Below are 15,984 nucleotides of genomic sequence, written 5' to 3' on the forward strand. Positions count from 1 at the left end.
TCCCAAATCAATTTAATCACTAATTACTGGAATGAGAAAAAAAGTATTATTCTGTTATTATATTTCTCTGCCTCCAGTAAAATCATGCCTTCGTTTTTTAGCTTAATAGATGTTTATAATATACTTTGTTAGCATCTGAGATATCAAGGCATTCTTCTATTAGTATGTTTTTAAGTGAAAAGTGTTATCCTTGATGATGGTGATGATGATGATGATGATCTTGATGATGATAGAAGTGAAATGCTACTTAAAGATAGGAACCATTTTAGGAATGCTAATTAAGCAGAAGAAACAAAACAAGCAACTCTTAGTTCATGTAGAAATCTCTGGGTTTTTTTTGATCAGCAATAGCAGGACATCTGTTCAACCATGAAGACTTTTGGCTGACTTTAGGAACAGTTGCTACCAGATGGGCCTCTATCTGAAAAAGAAGGACAATTTCATGCTATTTTAAAACAGGAACAGGTGAAGTTCAACTAGTTTCAAGAAGAAAAACAACAAGTGACACCAGCTTCAAGAAATAGTGAGTGTGCCAACAGATTTGCAGTTCTTTTTGACAAAGTTAGGTTCTTCTTTCATATAATAGAACTTCATTTTGTCTCATTAATAAATACAACTTGGAGTTCCACCAAAAAACTCTTGGTAGACATAAAAGATCACAGTATGGGACTTCCACCTTTATAAAAACACCATTCTTTAACTGATATCTAAAATAGATGTAGGTTCTGTAATGTATAAGTCTCATAAAAATGAATAATATTTTCTTTTAAGTTCATATTTCATGTATATTCATAGTTATTCTCCATACATTTGTTAATTTTAATATTAATTTATGGAACATGAACAAGAAGTTGTGAAACACATTAAATTGCTTTCAGCTTCTTTAATTGTATTGCAACTTTTCTTGAATGTTATACAGGTAGTCTTCATTTGCTGCCTTTTTTAGTAATTGTTTGAGTTATGATGGTGATGAAAAGGTAACCTTATGACTAATCCTCATATTTACCACTTTTTCAGGTGTGCAAACACGAAAAGACCAAAGAAGACCATAAGCACAGTTTCATTTTCACTTAGCTTAACAACTCACACTTTGCTTAACAACCAAAATGTGATTCCCAATTATGGTTGCTAAATGAGGACTGTCTATATTAAATTAATGCCCACTTTTCTTAAAATTAAGATGGATTTTATTATTCACTACATTAATGGTTTAATCTGATATACAGTCATAATGATATATTGTATTGAATTTAATTTAGACTTTCTTCTAAGTAGATATGTCATAGACCTAGATCAGGGATGTCAAACCCATGGCCTATGGGCCAGATATGTCACGTGCTGGCCCTGTCCTGCCCAGTTTAGCAAAGGGGAAAAAAATCCCAATACGTCATATGATGCTGCCATGACACCACAAGTTTGACACCACTGACCTAGTTAAAGAAATATATGTATTTCATAACAGAACATAGATGGGGTAATTTAACACTTTTTATTTGGAACTAATAACATCCCTTTTTTTTTTACTTCACTCATAAATCTTCTTGGAATGATTGTATTGTCTTCAAAGATATCCCACAATAGCACTCCTTCAAGACACGTGTCCTGTGGTAATGATTAAAATGATGTACCAGGAGCAGGGAGAACCCTAGTTCTAGTCTTCCCCTTAGGTCTTAAAACCATTTGGGTGACTTTGAGTCAGTCATTCTCTCTGCGGCCTAGACTGTGAAATTAAAAAAATATCTCAGGAGAAAATGACAATTCGCTTCCAAAACGTTGCCAAAAAAATGGGCTTCTCCATGAAGCACCAGGCTCAAAACTGACTTAAAGACAAAAGAGGATGGAGGGAAAGATGGAAGTATTTGACCAAATAGAGGCAAAAGAGCATGGATCTGAACAGTATTAAGCACAAGACCACACTGGTCCTCATTACATATATTCTAGGTCTGTGGTAGTGAACCTACGGCATGCATGCTGGAAGTGGCACGCAGAGCCATTACTGCTGGCACGTAAGCCCTCAGCTAGAAAAGGTCTACTGCATGTGCGTGTATGCCATCTGTCCAACAGCTGATTGTCAGGTATTTGGTGTGCATGCGCGGCAGTGTGGTAGTGCACAGGAAACATTCGCGCATGCACAGAAGCATGCGGCATGCACCGGGGGTCACGCGTGCATGCGCAGAAGCACACAGTGTGGGCCGTGCAGGTTGCACGCACATGTGCAGAAGTGTGCAGCATGGGTTGCACGTGCATGCACAGAAGTGTGCAGCATGGGTTGTGCGTGCATGCGCAGGAGGCATGCCCCCCCCGCGTGCACTGCCTTCTGGGTGATGGAATGCGAGCATGAGCAGACAAGCGTGCACACAATTATTGGCACGGAAGCCCCCAAAGCCCTAGAACCACTGTTCTAGGTATTCAAACACAGAGAAACAGCTGCCAGAAAGATAATGTATAATTAAATCATCTGCTTGATATAACCTTGTGGATTTATCTGTACAATATGTGTGAATAATGCAGGACTATCAGTTTTTTTAAAATAATGTTTTGTAAAATTATTTTGCATAAATATTTTCCTTCACATACAAACAGGCGCCTACATACATACCATACATACATACACTTTTTTGTTTGTTTGTCATAATGGCTTTTAAATTAGCTGGGACATAAATAAGCAAGATGACAATAGTTTATACAATCTGGACATTACATGATAAGTATAATTGTTTCCAAAGTAAACACAACTTAAATCTCATGCCCTTGAGATTTCAGGTCACATCTGTGACTGCAGACAGGATGTGGAGACACTAAGCAGGCCCTCCAATTCAATTTATCTTTGTCAGAGTAGTAACTATGCTTAGCCTTAAAATCTAAAAGGTATACGAGTTTCTAAGAAGAGTAATTTATCAAGGATTTAAATTGACTCAAACCACTTTTCAGATTCCAGAGGTCACTTTGCAATAGGAAATGAAGTATCTAATGTATATGTAATAAAAAGACCTGTGTGGTTGAAATAGTATCGAACAAAAATGCAGCAAGTCACATATATGAATTACAAGTGAACTGCTATTTCTATATAATGGTATTTCCTGTTTAGTATCCCATCTGTTTTTTCAACTTGATGGCAAATAATCAATCATAAACCATTGATCAGCCACTTGAAAATCTCTGCTTTTTCAAAATGGGGTTTCCCCACTAGACCAGTTGACTACAATTCCAAGAATTCCCAGGCATGAGGTTATGAAACACTAAGCTAAAAAATGCCTTCACATGAGCTTTATTGCTAGAAGGTTATATGGGTACGATCTGCCCTTAAATCGCACATATATATCATAAAGGATATGTCTACCCTCTCAGGACAATTCTCCACTACAGTTTAAGCAGCATCTTTCCTACTAGCTGTTTCCTAAACCGCCTTCAGAAATTACAATGCAGATTGTGATGGGTTGGTACTGGGGCTAGACTGGTACTCAGTCAAGATTATAACCACTGAAAGACCTAATTGGTCATTCTGCTGCCTTGTCCTTTTATCTGTGCAAAGAAGCAAGATTAACTGATTAGCTTCTGTGTACTTATTCTGTGGCCAGTAACCTACTGTCTTTTTCTGTTCATTGTAGGGCTGTCCTTTTGTTTCGGTAATTGTTTCCTTCTCACTTGTCCCTGTGTCTTCTATTTCCCTTCTCAGATATTTGCACACATGGATATTTTCACATACCTACACCCTCTCAAATTCTTTCATTTGTCACTAACACAAAAGTTCTTTTTTTCCTCTCTTATGGTTCCATGTTGTAATGATGCTAACAATAATCAAAACAACATGGAATCAGTTGTTCATTTGCTTACATATTTCTCTATATATTCCTCTATACAAAAATTTCATAGCTGTTAATTCAGCTTCAGAAAAATGAGACAACAATGAGTAGAGTAGAATAGAATAGAGTAGAATACAGAAGAGGAAAGAAGAGGAGAGGAAACCTTTGCTGTAAGGTAGTCCTTGTCTTATAACCACAGTTGGGAACAGAATTTCCATAACTAAGCAAGCCAATTGCTTAAGTAAGTCAGGTCCAATTTTATAATTTCTTTTGCCATGGTGGTTAAGTGAATCATTGCAGTCATTAAGCAAATCTGGTTCCTCCTCATTGCTTGTTTGAATCTGGCTGGAAATGTTGCCAAGACAATCATGTGACTCTAGAAGTTGTTATAATTACTTGCCATTTGCCAAGCACTCAATTTTTGATTAAGTGAGTTTGGGGCGACATCCAGCACAGATCACAATCAACTGGATACCACCAGATGGTTGAAGTAAAAGAGGAAGGCCGGGGAAAACCTTGCACTAAACATTTCAGGAAGATCTGAAAAACATCAACCTTCAATAGAAGGATGCAAAGACTGTAACTGCAAACTGAGAACTCTGGAGTACACTTGTAGTCAATGAGCATAGCCTAGAATGCAAGGACTCTGGGGATGCCATGAAGAGCAGTTGTAAGTCACTTTTTTCATTGCCATTGTAATTTTGAACAGTTGCTAAATGAATGGTTGTAAGTCGAGAACCTACCTGTATAGTGGGTCAGGGATGGGAAAGGATTCTTTACTCAGCCTTGAGAGAAGCCCAAGGGTACCCACTGGAATTGTCAGTGTTCAGTAGAGCATGAGCTTTTAGGGTTGAAGATAGTCTTCTGACTTAATGAGCTTAATGGATCAACCACAAGATTATAAATAAATAGCAACTGCCAAAACAGAGGTGAACATTTAGCAGCCCAGAGCCCAGCATTAAATGTCTCCCAAGGCAGTCATGATTGGCATAGAGACGAGGGGTTATGGCCCCAATTAATGCTGGGACAGTTACTAGAAAAGCAAAAGAACTGCAGGTCATTCACTTTTCCAGGATTAAAATGATTTGTATTGGAAAACAGCAGTTCTGAATTGATGTTAGAAAACACAGATATGGGCAGTCTCTGCAACAGTCTGTGAGTGAGAGAAAGATGTCATTTGTGCCTTATTCAAGAAATGTTGAGAGTTAGTTATTATCCCAGCAGAAAGTACCCAGGATTACCTCAGAAGTTTATAAAATTTCCAAATGCTTCTGTAATAGGACATATATGCATGGATGGGGCCTGGAAGCTGGGAAGGATTCATTAAATTCTCCATACACAATCCTATTGCACATTTCCTAAAGGTGCTAGGAAGCATCGACTTGATAATTCTGTTACCAAATTCTTCTCTATCTTAACTTATTCCAAAAGAGGCAACTGATGATCCTTCCTCCTTCATAATCTTGACAAAATGTGTCCCAAGAACAACCATCATGAAAATGTAACTCTTTATTATATATCACAGTCAAAACACTAAAAATAAAAACAATTTAAAAGGCAAGAAGGAAAAATGAAAAAAGGAAAGATACGAACAATTGTTTCTGAAGAGACTGATCTCTGCGTAGAACTGCTATCTCTCTCACACACATAGCTCAGATCACAATCCATAAAATAAAACAATATTCACAGTGCATCTGGCTCTGCTGTTCCTTGTATCCTGCATAATTTCTGATCTCTAACTCAGAGTTTCACAGGATTCTTTTCTAATTGGGCTTGAACCAATTCTAGCAAAGAACTCTAAAGGAAAAAAGGCCAAAAACAAAATGGAACTGAGCCCCTCCCCCCTTTTAAAAACCCACTTGAGAGGTAAAAAAACATTTGGTTCTTCAGGATTTGATACTTGCAGACTTGGTGTTTCTACCTCCTCCCATTCTGACAACTTTTTTTTCACTTTTGTTTCTAGCTAAAACACTCCAAATATTGTGGCACTGTAGCAAAGCCAAGTGGATTCTCAGTATCAATCAGTTAGGGATAAATTATGACTGATAACAAAACAATGATCAGTTGCATTTTGCAGGAATTATTATTTCTATCCTATTTTTGAAAAGAAAACAAGAGTCTTCTGACTTAAACAAAAACAAGAAGGAATGCGATGCATTTAATATTTTGTGGAAATGGGATAGAAAGCATCTATATGAATGAGAATATAGCTGGACTTTCTTATTGTACTCCAGTATGCTATCAGCATAAGGCAACAGGAGGGGATAAATACAAAAGTTCTAAGTCTTTTGACACCCAAAAATAATACAGATGTATTCCAGTTAAATAAATGAATACAAACAATATCCAGTTGACACTGGATAGGATGAAATAATTTTACTAAGACGAGAAGGTAGCATTTCAGCCCACGTTATTAAAGACAAGGCTGATGGGCTATTTTGAATTAATTCTATGTAAAATATTATTGCAATTGAAAAGTTCTTATATAGTTAAAAGGAGGGCTAATATTTATGTACTGCTGTAGTTGAATCATTTCATCCTACTAATACTAATACCACTAAGGAATAATGGGTTATTTTGAGTTACTAGGAGTTAAATTTCATTAGTAATGTGTGTTCTGCAAATCTCATGGAATCTTCCCAGCTTCTAGGAAGGAGCTTGCCATATTTCGAGTTTCCCAAAGCTTGAGGATTCAAGGAACTCAAGGAGCACAATCAAGAGGACTTAATAATATCACAATATGCTTATGAACTGACAAACTGGTACTTTGCAGATCCAAAAAAGTGTTCCAGTGATATAGCATTGGTTAATTCAATAATATTCATAGTATTTTCTGAACATTCTGGGGAAAGTGTCTTCATTCTGCAGTGTGATTTTATGTATGTGCTTCTAAGGATCTCTTGGAAAACTAGTAAATATGAGTAAACACTGAGAAGGAGAAAATAAAGAGTTTTTCTTTCTATTCCTCATTCCTTTTTTGTTCTTTCAGAATTAGTGTTTTTGGTTTTTTTATTTATATTTATAATAAGAGTTCTATGTCACTTCAGTCAAAATTACTTGGAATAGGATAGATTTATGTATACAGTATTAGACTTGTAATAACAAGTATAAACCAAATCAAGTCACTTATTCATGTTTCCCTACATGTTTCCTTAGAAACAACAAGCATTCCATCTACATAGTCCTTTGAAATCTCCACAGCTTTCCAGATCAGCACCAGGGACAGAGATTTTCCATTCTTGGAGAGTAGACTATTTCACAGCAGCTACCACCAAGAAAGGCTGTTCTTGGGTTCCTGATGACAACAATTCCATGGCATAACAAACAAACCCTCCCTCCAAGATTTCACTGGATAGGCATGTTCTATTAGGCCATCAATATAAATTGTGTAATGACACAAATAATATAAATTGTGTAATGACATAAATAATATAAACGATTTAAAGGGACACAAATAACACATTTTGATTCAATTGACCTTTGGATTTACTTGTGTGTGCCTGTACTTATACATGTAGCACTCAACCCCATACTGTATCAATATATAACACTGGAAATAATATGGCAACAGCTTAAGGTCGTTTTCCAGGAATCTTCCTATTTTATATTCCTAATCTGCTGTGTTTTAGCATCAGGTTTTGGAATCAGTCAACATATTATACAAATCAGGTGAACAATGTTTTTGCCAGTTTGGGCGTTTATGTTCCACATTTGCTAAATAAAGAATTAGAGTTGTTTTCTTGGGAAAAAATAAAACGTGGAAAGTTACTCTGGAAGTACTCAGAGATCCCACTTGCATTCAGTGATCATACATTCATGAAACTGTCCTTGAAGCTCTGGACTTATCACTGACTTAAGGTAGTATAATATATTAAATTTTGTGTGAAGTAGCCAGACACAAAGTCATTTATTTTTTATTCACTTGTTCCTGCTCTGTTTTAGTCCAGCTGTGTTCAGTATTTAATTTCAAGTATTAGGCAATAGTGGCAATATATTCTTCAACTGGGGAGACAGTTTTGGAGAACATATGAAATGGAACACATAACTCTGAGGAATCTGATTCAACAGACACCACATTAGGCGCTCTAAATTAAACTTCCTCCTTGTGAAACAATTTCTTTTATCCATCCCAAATGCTTTTATCCACCCCAACAGACATTCTGCTTTTGGATACACTAAAAATTCATGTCATATTGAACAAAAATAAAAAAGGGAATAGGTAGAAGAAATGATACCACTCATTGAAAAGAAAGTTTCTCACTACACTTGGACACTAGAAAAAGAATATGTGGAAAGTATTGACTATATATTGTAAACATAGAATCTGACATGATTTCAAAAGCACAATTGAGACTAATTAATTAATTATTAAAATATATTCTACCCATCTTACCAGAGTAAAATGCAATACAAAACAATAAACATGGACATTAAAATTTAGTTAAAATAAATTTGACCAGGGTTAAAAGGGAGGAAGGAGGTAGAGTGTTATGCCACCCTATTTATATCCTAGGGCAGTTGGCAGAGGTATCACTTCAAGCCCTTTTGGAAAGCTAAAAGGGGGGTGCAGATCTCATTCCAGAGGGTGGGAACCATGGCAAATTTCAAGAAGCTGAAATTTCTTGATTGATGGTATCTGAAGCATGTTCCTTCAATTGGCACAGGTGTGGTAGGCTAGTCCCATTGTGGTGAGCTAGTTCCATAGGTAGCCTGAACCATGTAATGAAAGGCTTTAAAGTGATAACCAACATCTTGAATTGAACCCTGAAGCAAACTGGCAACTAATGGGGCTTGCAGAACAGCAGTGTAACATGGGCCTAGGGCCTTAGGAACTGCCTATATAGGTGTGTTCTGTGCCAGGTGAAGCTTCAGTATAATCTTCAAGGGTAGGCGATGTAGAGCACATTACAGTGGTCCAAGCATGACATGAACAGGGCTTGAGTGACTGAGTGCAGGGACTTCCAATACAGAAAAGGGTGAACCTAGCATACAACACAAAGTTGTGCAAAGGCTCCTAACCATACTGCCACCTGCTCATTGAACAGGAGTTGTGAGTCCAAGAGAATCCCCAGATTGTGCTTGGTATAGTATATTGATCATATCCTGTTTGGATTCCAAATTGTAATAGAATCAAAGTGCTGTCCTTGGCTATTTGAATCTTACATTATTGTGAATCAGTCATTGGGCTAACAGGAAAATAAGGTAAAGCTCAAGAATTGCTCCTGTAGAAGTGCATCTGCTGATTTCACTTTCATGAAATAAGTGCAAATGAAATAGTGCTTATTGAGAATGATGATACTGAAGGAAAGAATAATACTTTCCTCATCCCTCTTAGGACCATAGTGTACTTCTACAGTTGAATATAAGTATTTTGTAATTAAGTCACTTCACACTTTAGGTCATAAATATGTCCATCTCAGAGATGAGTGAGGGTTTTCCTTTGGGATATATGATCCAATGAGGTATTAATTAGACTGACAAGCTGTGACTTTAAGTCTGTGCAACTTCCTGAATGCTTAATTAGGAAGTAATGAAAAATATTTCTGTCCAACTCAGTTAAAAGTCAAGGTTCCTAGAACAATTTACCTTGAAATTCTTTTTTGAAAGGAATAGATAATACAGCAACTCTCAAGTGAAACAGACACAAACAGTGGGAGATTCAAAACAGTTCAGTTTTGTGTGTTGCTGCCATCTTGCCATCTTTGATCTCATCTCACAACTCTGATAACTGCTATCTAAAAATTGCTGAATAGATCATTACGAAAATTCAAGATACTGGTGGTAACAGTCAAGTTTAAACTGATCTAGATGAGATATCAATTTCTATTACATTTGGTAAATGAGGTCTTTCCTCATTTCTCATTAAAATTGATCTGGCAATAATTCTTTGGAACCAAAAATCAACAGTGCTCAGCTGCTCCAGTTACCGCCTCTCATTTGTTTTAATAACATGTTTCATTATTACATTGTCCTCTATTTTCAGAAATGAGGTATTCTAGGAAACAAAACTATGAATATGTTTCTTATGTGAATTATATTCTTATCTTAAAGTATGTCATGCTTCCCCAATAATAAGACCCTGTCCTATATTTTTTTTGCCACCAAAAAGGCACCAGGTCTTATTTTTTTTGGGGGGGGGGATGTTCTTCACCGACTCACCTCACTTGTGCATGTCACTTCCGGCCTCTTATTCACTGTCAGAGGTCTTCAGGAACTTCTTCTGTGGTGGGCAAAGCCAGCAAGACTTTCCTGAAGGCCTCTGAAGCTGATAACAGAGCTCTGGATTGATCCAGAGCTCTGTTATCGGCTGCAGAGGCCTTCAGGAAATCCTGGCTGCAGAAGAATTGGGCTAGCAAGGTAGGTGTCAGGGGCTGTGAGGCCTGGCTGCAACTGTCTGTAGGTAAGTAGTAAGGAAGCTCCATCCCACTATCCCCACCCTCGCTTAATTTTTACCCATCCACCTGGAGTGGACGGGGTTTTAATTAGGGCTTATTTTGGAGGTAAGGCTTGTATTGGGTGTAAAAATCAAGCTAGGATTTACTTTCAGGGCAGGTCGTATTTTTGGGAAAACATGGTAGCTGTCTTGGAAATACTAACTTCTTATGAAAGCTACTGAATTAAGATGTGAAACTTCTGGGGAGGAAGATATCTGGAGCTACCAAAAATAAAAGGCAATCTTCTGTTTTTATATCCTCCCTTTCTAATTTTTAACATTGTCTAACATTACTGATTGAGCACCAAATTTATGAAGGACAATGAAGTACTGTAAATAAGCTTTGGTAGCTTCAAATAAACCAGGGATGTCAAACTGGCAGCCCATGGACCGATGTGTCATGCGCAGCACATGCTCACCCCAGCTCCTCAAAGGCAAAAAACATGATGACACATCACGATACATTGTGATATGTTCTGTGATGCAACTGAGTTTGACACCTGTGAAATAAACTATATTACTTTTTCTCAACAACACAGATAAATTCAAAAAGAAAAGGAAAAAAATCATATTTGATATTTGGAAAGAGGTATACATCTAGCAACAATTAATATAATTATAATATAAATTATTGGTGACCTATTTTAATTGTCTTTTTTTTTAAAAGGAAGATACAAATCACAGCAAAATTATTTCAAAATGGGTTCCTTTGTCTTCTTTGTTTTCATTCTTTGAAAAAAGGTATATGATTCTTTGCAGTCACCTCAATATTTGTTGGAAATGGGTAAGGAATTTTATTTATGGGCCAAAAACAATTTTCTTTTCCTATAGAACAGTTGTGTGGAGCTGAAATTTCTGCACTAGCAATGCAGTAATTGTTATTATTCTTGGTTAATCTGTTAGATATCTCATAAATGCATGAAATCTGAACTGGCTGGAACAGACAAGTGCCTACTGTACTTCCATTGAGGTATAAGCATAGGGATGTCAACATTTGTTGGTTGACAGCTGTTATAGCTAAATCAGAGATAGACACTGACAGATTTAGTACATCTCACCCTGATTGCAAATGTAGACTAGAAATTACATGCAGAGGCTTGCTTGGTAAAAAAAAAGTTCATGTAAAAACTTCCAAAGGATTCTATGTTATGGAGCAGCAACTGTGTTGCCAAATAAGAGTGCTTGAAAGAAGTTTTTTCTACAAAAGTCTACGGACATTCTCAGTCATCCAGGTCATGGTTGTCCCAAAGGTATTTTTTTCAAGAGGCAACTGGATGTTTTGGTTTTTCCTTTAAGATGTTTAGCTTCTGATCCAAGAAACTCTGCAAAAGTGTTCTGCAAAGAGGATGCTCTAGGTTTTATCTATCTATCTATCTATCTATCTATCTATCTATCTATCTATCTATCTATCTATCTATCTATCTATCTATCTATCTATCTATCTATCTATCTATCTATCTATCTATCTACATCCATCCATCCATCCATGAGTTATATAGTGCTAAATTACTAATACAGAAGGACTTTTTCTTCTCTTTATGAGAGCAATTAAACAGCTCACAGAAGGCTGGTGCCTAGGGGCACTTTTAGATTTAATAGTCTCAGCAGTAAATAAAAGTAATGTGACCAGAAAAAAAAAATCACCCTTGCATCTATTACAGAGCTGGGATGTTTATTGATCCAAGTTTTAGGTCAGAAGTGCTGCATAATTGTTTTGCTCTCTGACTTGCTTTGAATCACTCCACAAAGATTGACAAGACTCAGAAGTGGCTCCATGCATTAGTTTTTATGCACAGGTATGGAGTAGATTAAATTTCAAATAATTTGCTTAGTGAAATGATGAGAATGCAATATGGATAACTGCCCTTCAATGTGGAAAACCAGATGAAATGATGATGTTTTCACACATGCCAATGAAAACTTTCAAGGTTTTATAGAAATTCAAATGTTTATTGAAATTTTCAAGGTTACAACAAAAATTGCCATAATTTTCTCCATAAAGGTATACAAGGCACTGATATTCTCTAAAGCTGAATGCATGTATAGAACTATAGACATTCCATTTCTTCTAGTTCACCTGAATTATTCAGTATTCACTGAAATGTGTACATTTGCCAGAATAATCCCACAAAAAGAAAGGTTATATAAAGTTGCTCTATGTTAAGTCAGAACACTGCCCCTAATAGAATCTTCCACAGCTGACTTGTTTCAAAGTAAACCTTTCTTTTTCCAGTTTCTCTCCCTTTGCCAATTTTATGTTTTTGATCCTTTATGTTAACTGGATGGGAAGACCAAAAATTCTTTATTCAAGTTCTTTTCAAAATTTCACCAAGTTGGAAAGAATAATGAAGTAGAAACAGGCTGCAGAATATAATTTATAGAAGTCTCCTGTCCCCTTTCCAGTTGTAGCCAAACAACATGTCTGCATTTCATTCTATGTAACAAAATGATGACATCTGGTTCTATGTGCATTTCTGGTCTCTATCCTTAAGTTGTCCTTGAGTGTCTATTTCTGTGTACTGAGAACACAGGCTGTGTACACTCTGCTGTGGGTCATATGATACTTCGTTGCACTTTGTATTCCACTGAAAAATTACATTGCGAGAAAAAAAGTTAAAATACGTTCAAAAATAATTTCTGTAGCTGTATTAACTTTTTAGAAAATTAACAAGTTATTTTATTCAACTAATGACACTGGTAAAGAGATTCTCCTAATACCGAGAAATAAATATGTCAGATTATGATATTTTGGAGATACTATATAGCATCAGACTGTAAGAATCATTATGATTTAAAAATGGAATTGTTGAATTCTTAATCTAATAACTGCCTTCTGCCTCCTTGCCAATATTTTATGGCATACAAATTAGATAAATAAGTAACTCCCATAAAGATTGGTAGCATTCTCTGAGTCACAGAGAGTATTGTTTAGGCTTGGAATCCTAAACCTTCAGTCAGCAGGCACTTTTGGAAAGCATGCTGTGGGACAGTCCTATAAAAGGATTGCCATTTAGAAATCTCAAGTTTCTTTCTAAGGCTAAAAGCTAGCACTGGGGTAGAAATGGAGAAGAGCTCGATTCAATTTTGGTTCTCAGATTATATTGTTTCTTACTATGTCAAGGTAGACATCTACTCACACACACTTGGCCTCACTTTCAAAAGATTTCCCTTCCTTGCTTACAAAACCAGAAGGAGAAATTAATGGAAAGACAGGGGAATGCCAAAGGAAAGAGCATTAAATTAAATGTAGAGCTGAGTTTTGGTCTTTTACTTCCATATTTAGTTGGAGTATAGATATTACAACTATAACTATTAGATATAAGCTGTAATGAATGCATAAAATAAAATTCAGGTACTGCATTTCTGTTGTTTTAAGCTGTGTTTTTCATCCTTGGCAACTTTAAATGTGTGAACTTCAACTCCCACAATTTCCCAGCCAGCAAATTGAAGTCCATTCATCTTAAAGTGGCCAAGGTTGAGAAGTACTTTTTAAAAGGATAATGCAAAGATAAATGGCAGTAAATTAAAGAAGAAAAATGCTTAATGATCTATGTGTAACTATGATGCATGATTATTTAATATGTTTCTTTGGTGGCTTGCACTAAAAAGGATTATGCCAAGGATGAAACATTTGGTGTTTTTACAAGATCAATGATGTAGAATCCCACATAGCGTCATTATATGCAGAGTCAGGCAGCAAAATGCTCATTCTAATAAGATGTGCTATACAAGTTTGGACTTCTTTCTTTTTAAAGTCAGAGTAAAATCTAGAGTTTCTGGAAGTCATTGTTTGCATGAATAAATTCCACCTGATCTTGCCTTTGACTGCAGTACTATCAAGAGTACAGAGCCATGGCATCTTCTCCTTGCACACTTCCGTCTATAGAGTTTAAATTAGATATCTCTGAATTTCAAGAGGCAGAACAATCCACAGCATGGGTGCTATCTCATGGAGGGCCCACCTGCAAGCTGCAGTTCTTCATTGTATCTATTTTGGCAATTTTACTTTGGTGAGGAAATGATAGATTGGAATGGAAGCAGTGTATAGGTTTACAAATTAGATTAATAACTATATCAGTGTGTACAAATGTCCCAAAGATTAGTTCAACCAATTTTTTACACAATTATTTGCTATGCTATTTTGACTTTGATCAAAGAAGACAATTGCATGTAGAACACTATGCAAATAGATGGGAAAAATCCTATCTCTTTCCTTTGGTTCCCTGTTGAGTAATCAGTTCCTGTCTATAAGAACAATTTAGCAAAATATTTTTCATTTTGTCAGGGCAGAATGGATAGAGAGAAATGAAGACTACTGTTAAGTTCCGAAGAAAGGGGAGGCCACACCAGAGCATTCTGTAACACGCTTTATTCAAGGGGAATAAAGGGGGCTGTCGCGTCTGCAGCTAACAGCAGACTAGCTAGCGAACAGCAACTGGCTCGACCTAGCAGCCAGCTTTTATAGCTGGCTGTCGAAGGGAGCCAGCCAATGGGGGTTGCGAACGCCCCCACCGGATGGACGGACCAGATGGAGAACTTTGTGTTAGTCCCGGGGACATAACACTCCTTCCCCCCAGATACGAACACGAGTAGTCCTTTAAATAATCGGGTGGTTTGTGCGAGCGTCCAGACCGGTGCAGTTCTGGCGAGACACAAGGTGGCATGGAGTTCTGGGAGTCCGGAACTGGCTCTGCTAGACCCTCGGATCGAACTGGGCCCCGGTCTGGCGTATGGGAAAAGTCACAGCCCCCAGGTTGGATTGTTAAATTGTCATTGTCCTGCAACCCGGGGGTGTCGCTGGTGGGAATGACTGACGCCTCTGTAGGACGGTCCCGGTCTACCGTCCGTTCTCTTGGCTCGGCTGGTGATGACTGGTCACTTTGGAGGTCGCAGCTGGAATTCGGGTGCGGCGATTGGATAGTCACCGGAGTCCCTGGATCGGCGTTGGCATGCTCGCTCTGGCAACTTCTTATCTGGTCCAGATGCCTCCGCCATATACGACCATCCTCTAGCTGGACGTGGTATGATCTTGGGCCGGTGATGGCCACGATCTTTCCGGGCACCCACAGTGGATCGCCGGCGTAGTTTCTGCCGAACACTTGGTCCTGTAACATAAAACTCCTGACTCTACTGTTAGAACCAATCGGTGAGTCAGGGCAGTAGTGGGGGTGCAGTCTATCTAATACTGTTCTTAAACGTCTGCCCATCAGTAACTCGGCGGGGGATTTGTTTGTGACAGTACAAGGGGTCGAGTGTTGGCTTAAAAGAAAACGAGAGAGCCTAGAGTGCCAGTCATCTTGAGTGAATCTTGCCAATGCTTCTTTCGCTGTCCTAACGGCTCCCTCTGCCAACCCATTGCTGGCAGGGTGAAAGGGAGCCGTTAGGATATGCCGGATGCCCAGGTTGGTGACATACTGGCTGAATTCTGTTGAGGCAAATTGGGGGCCATTATCTGAGACTATGGTGTCAGGTAGACCATGTGTAACAAATAAGCGAGTCAGAGCCTGGGCAACTGCTCGGGTGGTAGTAGTGAGTAGGAGGGCCACATCTATCCATTTGGAGAATGAATCCACAACCACTAAGAAAGTCTTGCCATGGAAGGGACCTGCCAGGTCAATGTGCAATCGTGACCACGGTGCGTTGGCACTCTCCCATTTGGTTGGGGTAGCAACCGGTGGTGCTGGCCTGGATTCTTGGCAGGGGCGGCATGAGCTTACCCATTTCGCGATTTCGTCGTCCATGCCGGGC

This window comes from Pseudonaja textilis, chromosome 2 (assembly GCF_049901715.1).
Source record: "Pseudonaja textilis isolate UNSWEBS1 chromosome 2, rPseTex1.2, whole genome shotgun sequence".
Lineage (NCBI taxonomy): Eukaryota > Metazoa > Chordata > Lepidosauria > Squamata > Elapidae > Pseudonaja > Pseudonaja textilis.